This window comes from Heptranchias perlo, chromosome 45 (genome assembly GCF_035084215.1).
Source record: "Heptranchias perlo isolate sHepPer1 chromosome 45, sHepPer1.hap1, whole genome shotgun sequence".
NCBI lineage: Eukaryota > Metazoa > Chordata > Chondrichthyes > Hexanchiformes > Hexanchidae > Heptranchias > Heptranchias perlo.
In genome coordinates, this window is record NC_090369.1 from 3,297,594 (window position 1) to 3,320,617 (window position 23,024).

The 23,024-nt window shown below is 53.8% G+C and overlaps 1 pseudogene; it reads left to right on the top strand.

Annotated features, from left to right (window-relative positions):
- Positions 1 to 18,455, top strand: part of LOC137306818 (UDP-glucuronosyltransferase 2C1 pseudogene) — a 39,136-nt pseudogene extending 20,681 nt beyond the window's left edge.
- Positions 18,456 to 23,024: the final 4,569 nt, after the last annotated feature.

Here is a 23,024-nt window from a genome sequence, read left to right on the forward strand (position 1 = left end):
AGAGTACAGCTCCCACCACATTATCCCATCAAACACTCCCAGGGCAGGTACAGCACTGATTAGATACAGAGTAAGGCTCCCTCCACACTGTCGTCTCAAACACCCCCAGAGGAGGTACAGCATGGGTTGGATACAGAGTAAAGCTCCCGCTACACTGTCCCATCAAACATTCCCTGGGCAGCTACAGCACGGATTAGATCCAGAATAAAGATCCCTCTCCACTGTCCCATCAAATATTCTCAGGGCAGGGACAGCACGAGTTGGATCCAGAGTAAAGCTCCCTCTGCACTGTCCCAATCAAACACTCCCAGGGCTGGTGCAGCACGGGATTAGATACAGAGTAAAGCCCCCACCACATTATCCCATCAAACACTCCCAGGGCAGCAACAGCATTGATTAGATACCGAGTGAAGCTACCTCTGCACTATCCTATCAAACACCCCCAGGGAAAGTACAGCATGGGTCAGATACAGAGTAAGGCTCCCTCTACACTGTCCCATCAAATATTCCCAGGGCAGCTACAGCACGGGTTGGATCCAGAGTAAAGCTCCCTCTACACTGTCCCATCAAACACTCCCAGGGCAGGTACAGCATGGGTTCGATACAGAGTAAAGCTCCCTCTGCACTGTCCCATCAAAGACTCCCAGGGCAGCAACTGCACTGGTAAGATACACAGAGTAAAGCTCCCTCCACACTATCCCATCAAACATTCCCGGGGCAGGTACAGCACTGATTAGATACAGAGTAAAGCTACCTCTACACTGTCCTATCAAACACCCCAAGGGGAGGTACAGCATGGGTCAGATACAGAGTAAAGCTCCCTCCACACTGTCCCAGCAAACACTCCCAGGGCAGGTACAGCACAGGTTAAATACAGAGTAATGCTCCCTCTATACTGACCCATCAAACACTCCCACGAGCAGGTACAGCACGGATTAGATACAGAGTAAAGCTCCCTCTACACTGTCCCATCAAACACTCCCAGGGCAGTTACAGCACGGGTTAGATACAGAGTAAAGCTCCCTCCACACTATCCCATCAAACAATCTCAGGACAGGTACAGCACGGGTTAAATACCGAGTAAAGCTCCCTCTACACTGTCCCATCAAACACTCCCACGAGCAGGTACAGCATGAGTTAGACACAGAGTAAAGCTCCCTCTCCACTGTCCTATCAAACACCCCCAGGGGAGGTACAGCATGGGTCAGATACAGAGTAAAGCTCCCTCCACACTGTCCTATCAAACACTCCCAGGGCAGGTACAGCACGGGTTAGATACAGAGTAATGGTAACTCTGCATTGTCCCATCAAACAATCTCAGGGCAGCTGTCCCACATGTTAGATACAGAGTAAATCTCCCTCTTTCCTGTCCCATCAAACATTCCCAGGGCAGGTACAGCATGGGTTAGATACAGAGTAAAGCTACCTCTACACTGTCCCATCAAACACCCCAAGGGGAGGTACAGCATGGGTCAGATACAGAGTAAAGCTCCCTCCACACTGTCCCAGCAAACATTCCCAGGGCAGGTACAGCATGGGTTAGATACAGAGTAAAGCTCCCTCTGCACTGCCCCATCAAACACTCCCACGAGCAGGTACAGGGTTAGATACAGAGTAAAGCTCCCTGTACACTGTCCCATCAAACACTCCCAGGGCAGGTACAGGGTTAGATACAGAGGAAAGCTCCCTCTACACTGTCCCATCAAACACTCCCAGGGCAGGTACAGGGTTAGATACAGAGTAAAGCTCCCTCAACACTGTCCCATCAAACACTCCCAGGGCAGCTCCATCACGGGTTAGATACAGAGTAAAGCTCCCTCTACACTGTCCCCATCAAACACTCCCAGGGCAGCTACTGGGTTAGATACAGAGTAAAGCTCCCACTATGCTGTCCCCATCAAACACTCCCAGGGAAGGTACAGCACGGGTTAGATACAGAGTAAAGCACCCTCTACACTGTCCCCATCAAACACTCCCAGGGCAGCTGCATCACTGGTTAGATACAGAGTAAAGCTCCCTCTACACTGTCCGATCAAACACTCCCAGGGCAGGTACAGGGTTAGATACAGAGTAAAGCTCCCTCCACACTGTCCCATCAAACACTCCCAGGGCAGGTACAGGGTTAGATACAGAGTAAAGTTCCCTGTACACTGTCCCATCAAACACTCCCAGGGCAGCTCCATCACGGGTTAGATACAGAGTAAAGCTCCCTCTACACTGTCCCCATCAAACACTCCCAGGGCAGCTACTGGGTTAGATACAGAGTAAAGCTCCCACTATGCTGTCCCCATCAAACACTCCCAGGGCAGGTACAGCACGGGTTAGATACAGAGTAAAGCACCCTCCACACTGTCCCCATCAACACTCCCAGGGCAGCTGCATCACTGGTTAGATACAGAGTAAAGCTCCCTCTACACTGTCCGATCAAACACTCCCAGGGCAGCTCCATCACGGGTTAGATACAGAGTAAAGCTCCCTCTACACTGTCCCCATCAAACACTCCCAGGGCAGGTACAGCACGGGTTAGATACAGAGTAAAGCTCCCTCTACACTGTCCCCATCAAACACTCCCAGGACAGTGACATCACAGGTCAGATACAGAGTAAAGCTCCCTCTACACTGTCCCATCAAACACTCCCAGGACAGTGACATCACAGGTCAGATACAGAGTAAAGCTCACTCTGCATTGTCCCATCAAACACTCTCAGGGCAGCTGTATCACAGGTTAGATACAGAGCAAATCTCCCTCTTTCCTGTCCCATCAAACACTGCCAGGGCAGGTACAGCATTGGTTAGATACAGAGTAAAGCTCTCTCTACACTGTCCCATCAAACACCCCCAGGGCAGCCACATCACGGGTTAGATGCAAATTAAAGCTCCCTCCACACTATCCCATCAAACACTCCCAGGGCAGGTACAGCACGGGTTAGATACAGAGTAAGGCTCCCTCTACACTGTCCTCTCAAACACCCCCAGAGGAGGTACAGCATGGGTTAGATACCGAGTAAAGCTCCCTCCACACTGTCCTATCAAACACTCCCAGGGCAGGTACAGCATGGGTTGGATACAGAGTAAAGCTCCCTCGACACTGTCCCGTCAAACACTCCCAGGGCAGCTCCAGCACGGATTAGATACAGAGTAAAGCTCCCTCTACACTGTCCCATCAAACACTCCCAGGGCAGGTACAGCACGGGTGAGATACAGAGTAAAGCTCCCTCCACACTGTCCTATCAAACACTCCCAGGGCAGGTACAGCATGGGTTGGATACAGAGTAAAGCTCCCTCCACACTGTCCTATCAAACACCCCCAGGGGAGGTTCAGCATGGGTTAGATGCAGAGGAAAGCTCCCACGGCGCTGTCCCATCAAACACTCAAAGGGGAGATACAGCATGGGGTAGATGCAGAGTAAAGCTCCCTCCACAATGTCCCATCAAACACTCCCAGGGCAGCTACAGAACGGATTAGACCAAGAGTACAGCTCCCTCTGTACTGTCCCGTCAAACTTTCCCCGGGCAGGTACAACATGGGTTCGATACAGAGTAAAGCTCCCTCTACACTGTCCCATCAAACACTCTCAGGGCAGCTACAGCACTGATTAGATACAGAGTAAAGCTACCTCTGCACTGTCCTATCAAACACGCCCAGGGGAGGTACAGCATGTGTGAGATACAGAGTAAAGCTCCCTCCACGCTGTCCCATCAAACACTCTCAGGGCAGCTGCAGCACGGGTTATATACAGAGTAAAGCTCCCTCCACACTGTCCCATCAAACACTCCCAGGGCAGGTACAGGGTTAGATACAGAGTAAAGCTCCCTCTACACTGTCGCATCAAACACTCCCAGGGCAGGTACAGGGTTAGATACAGAGTAAAGCTCCCTCGACACTGTCCCATCAAACACTCCCAGGGCAGGTACAGGGTTAGATACAGAGTAAAGCTCCCTCTACACTGTCCCGTCAAACACTCCCAGGGCAGGTACAGGGTTAGATACAGAGTAAAGCTCCCTCTACACTGTCCCATCAAACACTCCCAGGGGCAGGTACAGGGTTAGATCCAGAGTAAAGCTCCCTCTACACTGTCCCGTTAAACACTCCCAGGGGCAGGTACAGGGTTAGATCCAGAGTAAAGCTCCCTCTACACTGTCCCGTCAAACACTCCCAGGGCAAGTACAGGGTTAGATACAGAGTAAAGCTCCCTCTGCACTGTCCCATCAAAGACTCCCAGGGCAGCAACTGCACTGGTAAGATACACAGAGTAAAGCTCCCTCCACACTATCCCATCAAACATTCCCGGGGCAGGTACAGCACTGATTACATACAGAGTAAAGCTACCTCTACACTGTCCTATCAAACACCCCAAGGGGAGGTACAGGGTTAGATCCAGAGTAAAGCTCCCTCTACACTGTCCCGTTAAACACTCCCAGGGGCAGGTACAGGGTTAGATCCAGAGTAAAGCTCCCTCTACACTGTCCCGTCAAACACTCCCAGGGCAAGTACAGGGTTAGATACAGAGTAAAGCTCCCTCTACACTGTCCCTTCAAACACTCCCAGGGCAGGTATGGGGTGAGATACAGAGTAAAGCTCCCTCTACACTGTCCCATCAAACACTCCCAGGGCAGGTACAGGGTTAGATAGAGAGTAAAGCTCCCTCTACACTGTCCTATCAAACACCCCCAGGGCAGGTGCAGCACTGATTAGATACAGAGTGAAGCTACCTCTGCACTGTCCTATCAAACACGCCCAGGGCAGCTATCACGGGTTAGATACAGAGTAAAGCTCCCTCCACACTATCCCATCAAACACTCACAGGGCAGCTACAGCACTGATTAGATAGAGTGTAAAGCTCCCTCTACACTGTCCTATCAAACACCCCCAGGGGAGGTACAGCATGTGTTAGATGCAGAGTAAAGCTCCTTCAAAACTGTCCCATCAAACACTCCCAGGGCAGCGACAGCATGGATTAGATACAGAGTATTGCTCACTCTGCATTGTCCCATCAAACACTCTCAGGGCAGCTGTATCACAGGTTAGATACAGAGTAAATCTCCCTCTTTCCTGTCCCATCAAACACTCCCAGGGCAGGTACAGCATTGGTTAGATACGGAGTAAAGCTCTCTCAACACTGTCCCATCAAACACACCCAGAGGAGGTCCAGCATGGGTTAGATACAGAGTAATGCTCCCACTATGCTGTCCCATCCAACACTCTCAGGGCAGGTACAGGGTTAGATACAGAGTAAAGCTCCCTCTACACTGTCCCATCAAACACTCCCAGGGCAGGTGCAGCACGGGTTAGATACAGAGTAAAGCTCCCTCTACACTGTCCCGTCAAACACTCCCAGGGCAGCTACAGGGTTAGATACAGAGTAAAGCTCCCTCTACACTGTCCCATCAAACACTCCCAGGGCAGCCACAGCACGGGTTAGATACAGAGTAAAGCTCCCTCTACATTGTCCCATCAAACACTCCCAGGGCAGGTACAGCACGGGTTAGATACAGAGTAAAGCTCCCTCCACACTGTCCCATCAAACACTCCCAGGGGAGGTTCAGCATGGGTTAGATGCAGAGGAAAGCTCCCACAGCGCTGTCCCATCAAACACTCAAAGGGGAGATACAGCATGGGGTAGATACAGAGTAAAGCTCCCTCCACAATGTCCCATCAAACACTCCCAGGGCAGCTACAGAACGGATTAGACCAAGAGTACAGCTCCCTCTGTACTGTCCCATCAAACACTCCCAGGGGAGGTACAGCATGTGTGAGATACAGAGTAAAGCTCCCTCTACACTGTCCCATCAAACACTCCCAGGGCAGGTACAGCACGGGTTAGATACAGAGTAAGGCTCCCTCTACACTGTCCCATCAAACACCCTCAGCGCAGCTGCAGCACGGGTTAGATACAGAGTAAAGCTCCCTCTACACTGTCCTATCAAACACTCCCAGGGCAGGTACAGCATGGGTTAGATACAGAGTAAAGCTCCCTCTACATTGTCCCATCAAACACTCCCAGGGCAGGGACAGCACGGGTTAGATACAGAGTAAAGCTCCCTCTACACTGTCCCGTCAAACACTCCCAGGGGAGGTTCAGCATGGGTTAGATGCAGAGAAAAGCTCCCTCTACACTGTCCTATCAAACACTCCTAGGGCAGCTACAGCATGGGTCGGATACAGAGTAAAGCTCCCTCTACACTGTCCTATCAAACACCCCCAGGGGAGGTACAGCATGGGGTAGATACAGAGTAAAGCTCCCTCTACACTGTCCCATCAAACACTCCCAGGGCAGCTACAGCACCGGTTAGATACAGAGTAAAGCTCCCTCCACACAATCCCATCAAACACTCACAGGGCAGCAACAGCACTGATTAGACAGAGTGCAAAGCTCCCTCTGCACTGTCCTATCAAACACCCCCAGGGGAGGTACAGCACTGATTAGATACAGAGTGAAGCTACCTCTGCACTGACCTATCAAACACGCCCAGGGCAGATATCACGGGTTAGATACAGAGTAAAGCTCCCTCCACACTATCCCATCAAACACTCACAGGGCAGCTACAGCACTGATTAGATAGAGTGTAAAGCTCCCTCTACACTGTCCTATCAAACACCCCCAGGGGAGGTACAGCATGTGTTAGATGCAAAGTAAAGCTCCCTCCACACTGTCCCATCAAACACTCCCAGGGCAGCGACAGCATGGATTAGATACAGAGTAATGCTCACTCTGCATTGTCCCATCAAACACTCTCAGGGCAGCTGTATCACAGGTTAGATACAGAGTAAATCTCCCTCTACACTGTCCCATCAAACACACCCAGGGCAGCCACATCACGGGTTAGATGCAAATTAAAGCTCCCTCCGCACTATCCCATCAAACACTCCCAGGGCAGGTACAGCACAGGTTAGATACAGAGTAATGCTCCCACTATGCTGTCCCATCCAACACTCTCAGGGCAGGTACAGGGTTAGATACAGAGTAAAGCTCCCTCTACACTGTCCCATCAAACACTCCCAGGGCAGCAACAGCACTGATTAGATACAGAGTGAAGCTACCTCTGCACTCTCCTATCAAACACCCCCAGGGAAGGTACAGCATGGGTCAGATACAGAGTAAAGCTCCCGCTACACTGTCCAATCAAACATTCCCTGGGCAGCTGCAGCACGGATTTGATCCAGAATAAAGATCCCTCTCCACTGTCCCATCAAATATTCCCAGGGCAGGTACAGCACGGGTTAGATACACAGAGGAAAGCTCCCTCCACACTGTCCCATCAAACACTCCCAGGGGCAGTTGCAGGGTTAGATACAGAGTAAAGCTCCCTCTACACTGTCCCGTCAAACACTCCCAGGGCAGGTACAGGGTTAGATACAGAGTAAAGCTCCCGCTACACTGTCCCATCAAACACTCCCAGGGGCTGGTACAGGGTTAGACACAGAGGAAAGCTCCCTCTACACTGTCCCGTCAAACACTCCCAGGGCAGCTACAGCATGGATTAGATACAGAGTAAAGCTCCATCTACACTGTCCTATCAAACAATCTCAGGGCAGGTACAGCACGGGTTAGATACCGAGTCAAGCTCCCTCTACACTGTCCCCATCAAACACTCCCACGAGCAGGTACAGCATGGGTTAGATACCGAGTAAAACTACCTCTGTCCCCCATCAAACACTCCCAGGGAGGAACAGCACGTGTGAGATACAGAGTAAAGCCCCCACCACATTATCCCATCAAACACTCCCAGGGCAGCAACAGCACTGATTAGATACAGAGTAAAGCTCCCTCCACACTGTCTCAGCAAACACTCCCAGGGCAGGTGCAGCACGGGTTAGATACAGAGGAAGGCTCCCTCCACACTGTCCCGTCAAACACCCCCAGGGGAGGTACAGCATGTGTTAGATACAGAGTAAAGCCCCCACTACGCTGTCCCATCAAACACTCCCAGGGCAGCGACATCACAGGTTAGATACAGAGTAAAGCTCCCTCCACACTGTGCCAGCAAACACTCCCAGGGCAGGTACAGCACGGGTTAGATACAGAGTAATGGTAACTCTGCATTGTCCCATCAAACAATCTCAGGGCAGCTGAACCACAGGTTAGATACAGAGTAAATCTCCCTCTTTCCTGTCCCATCAAACACTCCCAGGGCAGGTACAGCACGGGTTAGATACAGAGTAAGGCTCCCTCTACACTGTCCCATCAAACACTCCCAGGGCAGGTACAGTACGGTTTAGATACAGAGTAAAGCTCCCTCTACACTGTCCCATCAAACACTCCCAGGGCAGGTACAGCACGGGTTAGATACAGAGTAAGGCTACCTCTACACTGTCCCATTAAACACTCACAGGGCAGGTACAGTACGGTTTAGATACAGAGTAAAGCTCCCTCTACACTGTCCCATCAAACACTCACAGGGCAGGTACACGGTTAGATACTGAGTAAAGCTCCCTCTACACTGTCCCCATCAAACACTCACAGGGCAGGGACAGCATGGGTTAGATACACAGTAAAGCTCCCTCTGCACTGCCCCATCAAACACTCCCACGAGCAGGTACAGCACGGATTGGATACAGAGTAAAGCTCCCTCGACACTGTCCCATCAAACATTCCCAGGGCAGCAACAACACGGGTTTGATACAGAGTAAAGCTCCCTCCACACTGTCCCCATCAAACATTCCCAGGGCAGCTACAGCATGGGTTCGATGCAGAGTAAAGCTCCCTCTACACTGTCCTATCAAACGCTCCCAGGGCAGGTACAGGGTTAGATACAGAGTAAAGCTCCCTCTACACTGTCCCATCAAACACTCCCAGGGGAGGGACAGCATGTGTTAGACAGAGAGTAAAGCTCCCTCTACACTGTCCCATCAAACACTCCCAGGGCAGCTACAGCATGGATTAGATACAGAGTAAAGCTCCCTCTGCACTGTCCCCATCAAACACTCCCCGGGCAGGTACAGCACGGGTTAGATACAGAGTAAAGCTGTCTCTACACTGTCCCATCAAACACTCCCAGGGCAGCGACATCACAGGTTAGATACAGAGTAAAGCTCCCTCTACACTGTCCCCATCAAACACTCCCAGGGCAGGTACAGGGTTAGATACAGAGTAAAGCTCCCTCTACACTGTCCCCATCAAACACTCCCAGGGCAGGTACAGGGTTAGATACAGAGTAAAGCTGCCTCTACACTGTCCCATCAAACACTCCCAGGGCAGGTACAGCACCGGTTAGATACAGAGTAAAGCTCCCTCTACACTGTCCCATCAAACACTCCCAGGGCAGGTGCAGCACGGGTTAGATACAGAGTAATGACCCTCTGCACTGTCCCATCAAACGCTCCCCGGGCAGGTACAGCACGGGATTAGATACAGATTGAAGCCCCCACCACATTATCCCATCAAACACTCCCAGGGCAGCAACAGCACTGATTAGATACAGAGTGAAGCTACCTCTGCACTATCCTATCAAACACTCCCAGGGAAGGTACAGCATGGGTTCGATACAGAGTAAAGCTCCCGCGACACTGTCCCATCAAACATTCCCTGGGCGGCTACAGCACGGATTAGATCCAGAATATAGATCCCTTTCCACTGTCCCATCAAATATTCCCAGGGCAGGGACTGCACGGGTTGGATCCAGAGTAAAGCTCCCTCTGCACTGTCCAATCAAAGACTCCCAGGGCAGCGACTGCACTGGTTAGATACACAGAGTAAAGCTCACTCCACACTATCCCATCAAACACTCCCAGGGCAGGTACAGCACGGGTTAGATACAGAGTAAATCTCCCTCTTTCCTGTCCCATCAAACACTCCCAGGGCAGCAACAGCACTGATTAGATACAGAGTGAAGCTACCTCTACACTGTCCGATCAAACACCCACAGGGTGGGGGTGTTTGATAGGGGTACAGCATGGGTGTTTGGGGGTACAGCATGGGTTAGATACAGAGTAAAGCTCCCTTTACACTGTCCCATCAAACACTCCCAGGGCAGGTACAGGGTTAGATACAGAGGAAAGCTCCCTTTACACTGTCCCATCAAACACTCCCATGAGCAGGTACAGCATGGGTTAGATACCGAGTAAAACTACCTCTGTCCCCATCAAACACTCCCAGGGCAGGTACAGCACGGGATTAGATACAGAGTAAAGCTCCCTCTTCACTGTCCCATCAAACACTCCCACGAGCAGGTACAGCATGGGTTAGATACCGAGTAAAACTACCTCTGTCCCCATCAAACACTCCCAGGGCAGGTACAGCACGGGATTAGATACAGAGTAAAGCTCCCTCTTCACTGTCCCATCAAACACTCCCAGGGCAGCTACAGCATGGATTAGATACAGAGTAAAGCTCCATCTACACTGTCCTATCAAACAATCTCAGGGCAGGTACAGTACGGGTTAGATACCGAGTGAAGCTCCCTCTACACTGTCCCCATCAAACACTCCCACGAGCAGGTACAGCATGGGTTAGATACCGAGTAAAACTACCTCTGTCCCCATCAAACACTCCCAGGCAGGTACAGCACATGTTAGATACAGAGTAAAGCCCCCACCACATTATCCCATCAAACACTCCCAGGGCAGCAACAGCACTGATTAGATACAGAGTGAAGCTACCTCTACACTGTCCTATCAAACACTCCCAGGGCAAGTACAGCACGGGTTAGATACAGAGTAATGGTAACTCTGCATTGTCCCATCAAACAATCTCAGGGCAGCTGTACCACAGGTTAGATACATAGTAAATCTCCCTCTTTCCTGTCCCATCAAACACTCCCAGGGCAGCCACATCACGGGTTCGATACAGAGTAAAGCTCCCTCTACACTGTCCCATCAAACACTCCCAGGGCAGATACAGGGTTAGATACAGAGTAAAGCTCCCTCTGCGCTGTCCCCATCAAAGACTCCCAGGGCAGCGACAGCACGGGTTAGATACAGAGTAAGGCTACCTCTACACTGTCCCATCAAACACTCACAGGGCAGGTACAGTACGGGTTAGATACCGAGTAAAGCTCCCCCTACACTGTCCCCATCAAACACTCACAGGGCAGGGACAGCATGGGTTAGATACACAGTAAAGCTCCCTTTACACTGTCCCATCAAACACTCCCAGGGCAGGTACAGCATGGGTTAGATACAGAGTAAAGCTCCCTCTGCACTGCCCCATCAAACACTCCCACGAGCAGGTACAGGGTTAGATACAGAGTAAAGCTCCCTCTACACTGTCCCCATCAAACACTCCCAGGGGAGGTACAGCATGTGTTAGATACAGAGTAAAGCTCCCTCTACACTGTCCCCATCAAACACAGCTGCAGCATGGGTTAGATACAGAGTAAAGCTCCCTCCACACTATCCCATCAAACACTCACAGGGCAGCTACAGCACTGATTAGATACAGAGTAAAGCTCCCTCTACACTGTCCTATCAAACACCCCCAGGGGAGGTACAGCATGTGTTAGATGCAGAGTAAAGCTCCCTCTACACTGTCCCATCAAACACTCCCAGGGCAGCTACAGCATGGATTAGATACAGAGTAAAGCTCCCTCTGCACTGTCCCCATCAAACACTCCCCGGGCAGTTACAGCACGGGTTAGATACAGAGTAAAGCTGCCTCTACACTGTCCCATCAAACACTCCCAGGGCAGCGACATCACGGGTTAGATACAGAGTAAAGCTCCCTCTACACTGTCCCATCAAACACTCCCAGGGCAGGTACAGCACGGGTTAGATACAGAGTAAAGCTCCCTCTGCACTGTCCCATCAAACACTCCCAGGGCAGCTACAGCATGGATTAGATACAGAGTAAAGCTCCCTCTGCAGTGTCCCCATCAAACACTCCCCGGGCAGTTACAGCACGGGTTAGATACAGAGTAAAGCTGCCTCTACACTGTCCCATCAAACACTCCCAGGGCAGCGACATCACGGGTTAGATACAGAGTAAAGCTCCCTCTACACTGTCCCATCAAACACTCCCAGGGCAGGTACAGCACGGGTTAGATACAGAGTAAAGCTCCCTCTGCACTGTCCCCATCAAACACTCCCAGGGCAGCTGCATCACGGGTTAGATACCGAGTAAAGCTCCCTCTACACTGTCCCATCAAACACTCCCAGGGCAGGTACAGCATGGGTTAGATACAGAGTAAAGCTCCCTCTACACTGTCCCGTCAAACACTCCCAGGGCAGGTACAGCACGGGTTAGATAAACAGTAAAGCTCCCTCTACACTGTCCCATCAAACACTTCCAGGGCAGGTACAGCACGGATTAGATACAGAGTGAAGCTCCCTCTGCACTGTCCTGTCAAACCCCCCCAGGGCAGCTACAGCACGCGTTAGATACAGAGTAAAGCACCCTCTGCATTGTCCCATCAAACACTCTCAGGGCAGCTATATCATGGGTTAGATGCAGAGTAAAGCTCCCTCTTCCCTGTCCCATCAAACACTCCGAGGGCAGGTGCAGCATAGGTTAGATACAGAGTAAAGCTCCCTCTGCACTGTCCCATCAAACACTCCCAGGGCAGCTACAGCACGGGTTAGATACAGAGTAAAGCTCCCTCTACACTGTCCCATCAAACACTCCCAGGGCAGGTACAGGGTTAGATACAGAGTAAAGCTCCCTCTACACTGTCCCATCAAACACTCCCAGGGGCAGGTACAGGGTTAGATACAGAGTAAAGCTCCCTCTACACTGTCCCATCAAACACTCCCAGGGGTAGGTACAGGGTTAGATACAGAGTAAAGCTCCCTCTACACTGTCCCATCAAACACTCCCAGGGGCAGGTACAGGGTTAGATACAGAGTAAAGCTCCCTCTACACTGTCCCATCAAACACTCCCAGGGCAGGTACAGGGTTAGATACAGAGTAAAGCTCCCTCTACACTGTCCCATCAATCACTCCCAGGGCAGGTACAGGGTTAGATACAGAGTAAAGCTCCCTCTACACTGTCCCGATAACGCTCATCAGTTTCAACCAAAGTATGGATTGTTTTGCACCCCCCACATAAAAGTCTCCTGGAGTGCCATTAGGTTGGTGCATACCGGCCGGGAACGAGGCTGCTCCAAACTCGGCCGGTGTGAAGTGTTTGGCCGGACGTTCGTGACTCTTTTGTTTAAATCGCCTGCAGGTGTCGAAGCAACTGAGAATGGCGAGCCCAAGACCGGAGGCCTGGGGGGCGTGGCTGAAGTTTGTCGCTGTCCTGGCAGCGCTTTGGCCGGGTGCCCGCTGTGCCAACATCCTGGTGGTGCCGGTCGAAGCCAGCCACTGGATCAACATGAAGGTGCTGATAGTGGAGTTGAAGGCCCGTGGGCATACCATCAACGTGATCCGCACCTCCAGCAGCTGGTGCATCAAGGAGGAGCCTGAGCTCTACCACTCCATCACGATCCAGATGGAGAGCAAGCTGGGCATCGTGGAGGACCAGGAGATGATGACCAGATTCGTGACCAGGTCGCTGGAGATCTTAAGTGGTGGCTACACCTTCCTGGCGTTTGTGCGCAACTCCCAGGAGATCCGCAATATGCTGCTGGAGACCCACCGCCAGCTGAGGGGTTTCATCTCCCTCATCTTCGAGGACCAGGAGCTGATGGGCTGGCTGAAGAAGGCCCAGTTCGAGCTGGTGCTGACCGACCCCATCTACCCCACGGGGGTGATGTTGGCCCATCACCTCAAGGTGCCGCTGGTGTACAACGGCAGGTGGCTGAGCAACGGGGACGGCCACACCCTCATGGCCCCCTCGCCCATCTCCTACGTCCCCGTGGTGGGCTCCAGGTACACTGAGAAGATGAGTTTCTTCCAGCGGCTCTCCAATGCCGCCCACTACTTCAGCGTGGTCACGCTGGGCACGGCCATGATCTACCCGGGCTACGACGAGCTGTGTCAGCGATACATCGGCCCCGAGGCCGATATCGCCACGCTAACCCAGTTGGTCGACCTCTGGCTCATGAGGGTGGACTTTGTGCTGGACTTCCCCCGGCCCACCATGCCCAACATGGTCTACATCGGGGGGTTTCATTGCAAGCCCCCCGAGCCCCTGAGCCGGGACCTGGAGGAATTCATGCAGAGCTCGGGGGAGCACGGAGTGGTCGTCATGTCCATGGGCACCCTGGTGACCTCCCTGCCCCCGAAACTGACCATCGAGATCGCTGACGCCTTAGCCCAGCTCCCTCAGAAAGTCATCTGGAAACATGTGGGTGAACTCCCACGCAATCTGGGGAACAACACCCTCATTGCCAAATGGATCCCCCAGAACGACATCCTGGGGCACCCCAAGACGGTGGCCTTTGTGTCCCACGGCGGCACCAACGGGCTGTACGAGGCCATCTACCACGGGGTGCCGGTGGTTGGGATACCACTGGTCTTTGACCAGTTCGACAACCTGGTGCGGCTGCAGGCCCGCGGGGCGGCCGTGGTGCTGGACGTGACGGCCATGGAGTCCGGGAACCTGGTCTCCGCCCTGACGGAGCTCCTGAGCCAGCCTTCCTACCGCCGCAACATGGAGAGGCTGTCGGCCCTGCACCGGGACCAGCCCGAGTCGCCGTTGGAGCGGGCCATTTTCTGGATCGAGTTTGTGGCGAGGCACAAGGGGGCTGTTCACCTGCGGCCCGCCTCCTTTGCTCTGTCGTGGTCTGCCTATTATGGGCTGGACATCGTGGCCTTCCTGGCCCTGGTCTGGTTCATCCTGGTGGTTCTCATGCTGCTGGGCCTCAGGAAACTTTTCAGAGCATTGAGGAAGAAGAAAGAGAAGGTGGCCTAAGATTGGGCGATCCTTTGCCAGTGTAGGGGGAGCTTTACTCTGTATCTAACGCTTGCTGTACCTGCCCTGGGAGTGTTTGACGGGATAGTGTAGAGGGAGCTTTACTCTGTATCTAACCCTGTACCTGCCCTGGGAGTGTTTGACGGGACAGTGAAGAGGGAGCTTTACTCTGTATCTAACCCTGTACCTGCCCCGGGAGTGTTTGATGGGACAGTGTAGAGGGAGCTTTACTCTGTGTCTAACCCTGTACCTGCCCTGGGAGTGTTTGATGGGACAGTGTAGAGGGAGCTTTACTCTGTATCTAACCCTGTACCTGCCCTGGGAGTGTTTGACGGGACAGTGTAGAGGGAGCTTTACTCTGTGTCTAACCCTGTACCTGCCCTGGGAGTGTTTGATGGGACAGTGTAGAGGGAGCTTTACTCTGTATCTAACCCTGTACCTGCCCTGGGAGTGTCTGATGGGACAGTGTAGAGGGAGCTTTACTCTGTATCTAACCCTGTACCTGCCCCGGGAGTGTTTGACGGGACAGTGTAGAGGGAGCTTTACTCTGTATCTAACCCTGTACCTGCCCTGTGAGTGTTTGATGGGACAGTGTAGAGGGAGCTTTACTCTGTATCTAACCCGTGCTGTACCTGCCCCGGGAGTGTTTGATGGGACAGTATAGAGGGATCTTTACTCTGTATCTAACCCATGCTGTACCTGCCCCGGGAATGTTTGATGGGACAGTGTAGAGGGAGCTTTACTCTGTATCTAACCCGTGCTGTACCTGCCCTGGGAGTGTTTGATGGGACAGTGTAGAGGGAGCTTTACTCTGTATCTAACCCTGTACCTGCCCTGGGAGTGTTTGACGGGACAGTGTAGAGGGAGCTTTACTCTGTATCTAACCCTGTACCTGCCCTGTGAGTGTTTGATGGGACAGTGTAGAGGGAGCTTTACTCTGTATCTAACCCGTGCTGTACCTGCCCCGGGAGTGTTTGATGGGACAGTATAGAGGGATCTTTACTCTGTATCTAACCCATGCTGTACCTGCCCCGGGAATGTTTGATGGGACAGTGTAGAGGGAGCTTTACTCTGTATCTAACCCGTGCTGTACCTGCCCTGGGAGTGTTTGATGGGACAGTGTAGAGGGAGCTTTACTCTGTATCTCACCCTGTACCTGCCCTGGGAGTGTTTGACGGGACAGTGTAGAGGGAGCTTTACTCTGTATCTCACCCTGTACCTGCCCTGGGAGTGTTTGATGGCGACACTGGGCTCTGATACCATTTACTTCAATTCAGAGAGAAGATTGCCCTCAGTGCTTTTTCAATCTTTACATGGATGCAGCCCTCGGACACCATCTCGTTTGCAATATATCGTGGCACATTTAGCACAAGTCTGCCAGCCCAGAACTCACACAATAGAAAACATTGCAACATTAACAGCTATATACAGATAGTTAATCGGGAGTTTCCTTTCTCTGGACCATTAAATCAAAGAATCATCTTTGGCTCTTCAGCCCAACTTGCCTGTGCTGCCTCTCTGAACGAGCTCTCTCCGGAGTCCTACCCCTCCGTTCCCTTTTCATTTTATTCTTTTTCAAAAACATCTGCCCTTCCCATTTAAAATCTGTTCTGGATTCTGCACACACTACCGTTTCTGGCTGGTTATTTCATCTCTTCACAACTCTCTGCGTAAAAGTTTTTTTTCCTAAACTCTCCCTCCCTTCTTTTGGTGATGATTGTTTGCCTCTCGTTACCGACTCACCGACCGGTGGAGATAGTTTCCCCCTCGATGTATCTGACCAAAACAATGAAACGTATCCCCCGTACCGCACGAGGGAATCGCGGACCCTCGTCCCCTCACCCTGCGAGGGAATCGCGGACCCTCGTCCCCGCACCGCGCGAGGGAATCGCGGACCCTCGTCCCCCTCACCCTGCGAGGGAATCGCGGACCCTCGTCCCCCTCACCCTGCGAGGGAATCGCGGACCCTCGTCCCCCTCACCCTGCGAGGGAATCGCGGACCCTCGTTCCCCTCACCCTGCGAGGGAATCGCGGACCCTCGTTCCCCTCACCGCACGAGGGAATCGCGGACCCTCGTCCCCTCACCCTGCGAGGGAATCGTGGACCCTCGTTCCCCTCACGCTGCGAGGGAATCGCGGACCCTCGTCCCCTCACCGTGCGAGGGAATCGCGGACCCTCGTTCCCCTCACCGTGCGAGGGAATTGCGGACCCTCGTTCCCCTCACCCTGCGAGGGAATCGCGGACCCTCGTTCCCCTCACCGCGCGAGGGAATCGCGGACCCTCGTTCCCCTCACCCTGCGAGGGAATCGCGGACCCTCGTTCCCCTCACCCTGCGAGGGAATCGCTGACCCTCGTCCCCTCACCCTGCGAGGGAATCGTGGACCCTCGTTCCCCTCACGCTGCGAGGGAATCGCGGACCCTCGTCCCCTCACCGTGCGAGGGAATCACAGACCCTCATTCCCTCACCGTGCCATACTCCTGTTGCATTACTGAGATAAACTCCTCTCTCCATCGCACCTCTGATCCGATCGATCCCTCTACGTTCAATGCTGCTCTTCATCTTCCTCTCTCGCTCTTCCTCAGCTCCAAATCCCACGTCCTACACACTCCTCCTTGCATCCTCACTCCTTTCAAAATCCAGACTCCTGCTTTGACCCCCCCCCCGCAACCAACAATTGCCCACCCTCAGTCCTCTTGTCCGCCATCACCTGGAAAGCTCAGTACTGTTCAGGACTAAGCAGCCTGTGTGATCGAGCCCCCGATGTCCCGAGCTCGAAGTCCACCCCCTCCGTCACTGGTACTCTGTGGCTGCAGTGTGTACGATCTACAGGATGCACTGCAGCAGCTCACCCAGCTTACTTCAGAAGTACCTTTTCCTCTGGCGGAGGAATCGAGAACAAGGAGGCACAATCTTGAAATTAGAGCCAGGCCGTTCAGGAGTGAAATCGGGAAGCACTGTTTCACATAATGGGGAGTGGAAATCTGGAACTCTCTTCCGCCCAAAAAGGCTGTGGAGGCTGGGGGTCAGTTGAAGCTTTCAGGACTGAGATCGGTAGATTTTTGTTGGGTGTCGAGGGATATGGAGCAATGGTGGGTAAATGGGGTTAAGGTACAGATCGACCACGATCTGATTGAATGGCGGGGCAGGCTCGAAGGTCTCCTTTTCTTCATGTTCCTGTGTACCTCCTCACCACCGAGAGGGAACGTGTCACGTGAACGCAGTCACCTCCAAGGCTTCTTCGACAGCACCTCCCAAACCCGCGACCTCTACCACCTAGAAGGACAAGAGCAGCAGGTACATGGGAACAACACCACCTGCACGTTCCCCTCCAAGTCACACACCATCCCGACTTGGAAATATATCGGCCGTTCCTTCATCGTCGCTGGGTCGAAATCCTGGAACTCCCTTCCTAACAGCACTGTGGGAGAACCGTCACCACACGGACTGCAGCGGTTCAAGAAGGCGGCTCACCACCACCTTCTCAAGGGGCAACTAGGGAACGGGCGATAAATGCCGGCCTCGCCAGCGACGCCCACATCACAAAAGAACCAGAAAGAAAGAACACGGCAGGTTTAAAACCCAAGCTTGGCGTCGCCTAAGCACATCGATTTACCTCAAACTTCTGTCCTTACTTTTTCCAACCTCGGTGATGTCCTACGATCTGAGCTTTGGGCCTTCATCTGGCTTTGTCGATAATTGTAAATTAAAAATGTAACGAGAATGACTGGAGTGATTCATTACACGCGGTAAATTCCCACAGCATAATAAACATTTACACAGAATGGCCCATGGTGGCTCGTAGAGATGGGCACCAAACCCGAGGGGGGAGGAGGGGGAGGGGCAGGTGGAGGAGGGGCAGGTGGAGGAGGGGCAGGTGGAGGAGGGTGATAGGGAGGTGGAGGAGGGACAGGTGGAGGAGGGGAAGGTGGAGGAGGGGAAGGTGGAGGAGGGAGATGGGGAGGAGGACGATAGGGAGGTGGAGGAGGGAGATGGGGAGGAGGGTGATAGGGAGGTGGAGGAGGGAGATGGGGAGGAGGATGGGCAGGTGGAGGCGGGTGATAGGGAGGAGGATGGGCAGGTGGAGGAGGGAGATGGGGAGGTGGAGGAGGGAGATGGGGAGGAGGAGGGGCAGGTGGAGGAGGGTGATAGGGAGGAGGATGGGCAGGTGGAGGAGGGAGATGGGGAGGTGGAGGGGCAGGTGGAGGAGGGTGATAGGGAGGAGGATGGGCAGGTGGAGGAGGGAGATGGGGAGGTGGAGGAGGGAGATGGGGAGGAGGAGGGGCAGGTGGAGGTGGGTGATAGGGAGGTGGAGGAGGATGATGGGGAGGTGGAGGAGGATGATGGGGATGAGGATGATAGGGAGGTGGAGGAGGGTGATAGGGAGGTGGAGGAGGGTGATAGGGAGGTGGAGGAGGGTGATAGGGAGGTGGAGGAGGGTGATAGGGAGGTGGAGGAGGGTGATAGGGAGGTGGAGGAGGGTGATCGGGAGGAGGATGGGCAGGTGGAGGAGGGAGATGGGGAGGCGGAGGAGGGAGATGGGGAGGAGGATGGGCAGGTGGAGGAGGGTGATGGGCAGGTGGAGGAGGGTGATAGGGAGGTGGAGGAGGGTGATAGGGAGGAGGATGGGCAGGTGGAGGCGGGTGATAGGGAGGTGGATGGGCAGGTGGAGGAGGGTGATAGGGAAGTGGAGGAGGGTGATAGGGAGGAGGAGGGGCAGGTGGAGGAGGGTGATGGGGAAGGTGGAGGAGGGTGATGGGGAGGAGGATGGGCAGGTGGAGGAGGGAGATGGGGAAAAGGAGGGGCAGGTGGAGGAGGGTGATAGGGAGGTGGAGGAGGGAGATGGGGAGGAGGATGATAGGGAGGTGGAGGAGGGAGATGGGGAGGAGGATGATGGGGAGGTGAAGGAGGGAGATGGGGAGGAGGATGATAGGGAGGTGGAGGAGGGAGATGGGGGGAGGATGATAGGGAGGTGGAGGAGGGAGATGGGGAGGAGGATGATAGGGAGGTGGAGGAGGGAGATGGGGAGGAGGATGATGGGGAGGTGGAGGAGGGAGATGGGGAGGAGGATGATAGGGAGGTGGAGGAGGGAGATGGGGAGGAGGATGATAGGGAGGTGGAGGAGGGAGATGAGGAGGATGATAGGGAGGTGGAGGAGGGAGATGGGGAGGAGGATGATAGGGAGGTGGAGGAGGGAGATGGGGAGGAGGATGATAGGGAGGTGGAGGAGGGAGATGGGGAGGAGGATGATAGGGAGGTGGAGGAGGGAGATGAGGAGGATGATAGGGAGGTGGAGGAGGGAGATGGGGAGGAGGACGATAGGGAGGTGGAGGAGGGAGATGGGGAGGAGGATGATAGGGAGGTGGAGGAGGGAGATGGGGAGGAGGATGATAGGGAGGTGGAGGAGGGAGATGGGGAGGAGGATGATAGGGAGGTGGAGGAGGAGGGGCAGGTGGAAGAGTGGAAGGTGGAAAAGGGTGATAGGGATGGGGAGGAGTAGAAGGGGAAGGGAAGGCGGGAATGGGGAGGTGGAGGAGGGGAATGGGAGGGAGGTGAACAACTGCACAGTTGAAGAGTTGGGCTTTGGGGAGGTGAAGGGTACTGAGTGTGGAGGAGATGTGGCAAAGCAGAAGGTTTTAGGAAGGGATACAGGGGAGGGGGCACAAGATGACTCCACATTGATTGTAGAGCAGAGCGAAGGGAACAGGATGGGTAGCACTCTCTGTCAGAAGGTCGTGGGTCCAAGCCCCCACTCCAGAGACTCGAGCACAAAACCTAGGCCGACACTCCCTCGGTGCCAGTCCTGAGGGAGCGCCGCACTGTCGGAGAGGCCGTCTTTCGGATGAGACGTTTTAAACCGAGGCCCCCCGTCCGCCCGCTCAGGTGGACATAAACGATCCCAGGTCACTACTGGAAGAAAAGCAGGGGGGGTTCTCCCCGGGGTACTGGGGCCAATATTTATCCCTAAACCAACATTACTAAAAAAAACGATCTGGTCATTTATCGCATTGCTGTTTGTGGGATCTTGCTGTGCGCAAATTGGCTGCCGCGTTGCCTACATCACAACAGTGGCCACACTTCAAAAAGTACTACGATGGCTGCGAGGTGCTTTGGGCCGCCCTGGGGTCGTGAAAGGCGTTATATAAAAGCCGGCTCCTGACCTCACCATCTCCCCCGGCTGCCCGACTCTCAATCACGCCATCTCCCACCACTTCCTTGTATCCCCCCTCCCACCCCCACTTCCTTCCCCCCCACCCCCTGCCAAATTATATACAACGGCACTTTCAAACTCCCAGCTGCCAAGCCTTTGTCGTCACAAAACGTCTGTGCAGCAGTGCTCAACCCTTCCCTCAACTCCACCGTCGATTCCCTCGTCCCCAGTAAAAGCCCTCACTCTCTCCACCCAAATCGGTGCCGATCTTCCCCGCAACTCCATGTTGGCATCTCTCCGATTAGGTTTCCAACCCTGCCACGCCATCATGACGGCCCTAACCGAGTGACATCCTCTGCGACCGTGTTGCATTTTTTCTCCTCCGCCTCTCTGCAGCCTTTGGCGCCATTCTTCGTTGCCCAGCTCAGCGGGACTGCCCTCGCCTGGCTCCGCTCTCACCCAAGCAAACGTAACCAGAGCATCTCCAGCAATGGATTCCCTTCCCACCCCCCCTCCCCCCGCAAAGATCTATCCGGGGCCCCCTCCTCTTCATGCATCAGCTGCAGACATGGGGGGGGGGGTGAGCTTCCACCATGTGCGGTGACCACACCCAGCCCTGCCTCTCTCCGCTACCTCCGCCCTGTCGGACCTCCCCCAGGTAAACGTTGGGAAGACCAAAGCGATCGTCTTCAGCCTCTCCACCGTACACTTGCCATCGATTCCATCCCCCTCCGCGACCACCGTCTCAGGCTGAACCCGACTGTTCACAACCACGGTGCCCGATTTGAACCAGAGCTGTTTCTAACCCCAAACCCCCTCCGTTACAAAGACTGCCTCTGTAATATCTCCTGTTTCCACCCCTGCCTCAACCCATTCGCTGCTGAAATCCTCATCCATGCCGCTGTCATGGCCAGACTCGACTATTTCCAATGCTGTCCCGGCCAGCCTCCGAACTTCAGTCCTCCGTAAACTTGAGACCATCCAATACTCTACTGCCCGCACCCTAACTCGCGGCAAGTCCCGTTCACCCATCTCCCCCATCGTCGGTGACCGCCAACTTAAAATTCTGATCCCCGTGTTCAAATCCCTCCACGGTCTCGCCCCCATCTCTGGCTCTATAACCTCCTGCAGCCCTACAATCCGCCCAGCGATCTCCGTCCCTCCGGCTCCAGCCTCTTGGGCAACCCCCGCTCCATTCGGCCCACGATTGGGGGCAACGTCTCGGCCCGACGCTCGGAAATTGCCTCCCTGAACCTCTCCGCCTCTCAGACTCATCTTAAAATCCACCGCTTGGACCAAGCGGTCGGTCACCCCTCCTAATATCGCCTTTGGCTCGGCATCCGCTTTTTCTTACGCCAACGTGAAGTGCCTCGGACAATTTTTTTCTACCTTAAACGGCGTTGTATAAAAGCAAGTTGTTGCTGTGCAGTTACTGAAAAATTATCTCAACTAAAAAAATGAGGCCACCCAGTGGTCATTATCAGGTTACCGAAAAGGAAAGAGCTTGGATTTCGATAGTCTTTCGTGGCCTCGGGACGTCCCAAAGCACTTCACAGCAAATTAAGTACTTTTGAAGTGTAATCACTGTTGTACGGTAGGGAAACGCGGCAGCCAATTTGCACAAAGCAAGATCCCCTGCTCTCTTTCCAGTAGTGCTGGGGGATCTTTTACGTCCACCCGAACAAGCAAACGGGACCTCAGTTTAATGTCTCACACCTATGACAGTGCAGCACTCCCTCAGTACTGCACTGGGAGGGTCAGCCTGGCTTATGGGATCAAGTCTCAAACAGCAACATTTATAGTACAACACAATGTTGAACACTGTACCCAGCCTATGCTGTACCTGCCCTGGGAGTGTTTGATGGACAGTGTATCTAACCCTGTACCTGCCCTGGGAGTGTTTGATGGGACAGTGTAGAGGGAGCTTTACTCTGTATCTAACCCTGTACCTGCCCTGGGAGTGTTTGATGGGACAGTGTAGAGGGAGCTTTACTCTGTATCTAACCCTGTACCTTCCCTGGGAGTGTTTGACAGGACAGTGTAGAGGGAGCTTTACTCTGTATCTAACCCTGTACCTTCCCTGGGAGTGTTTGACGGGACAGTGTAGAGGGAGCTTTACTCTGTATCCAACCCTGTACCTGC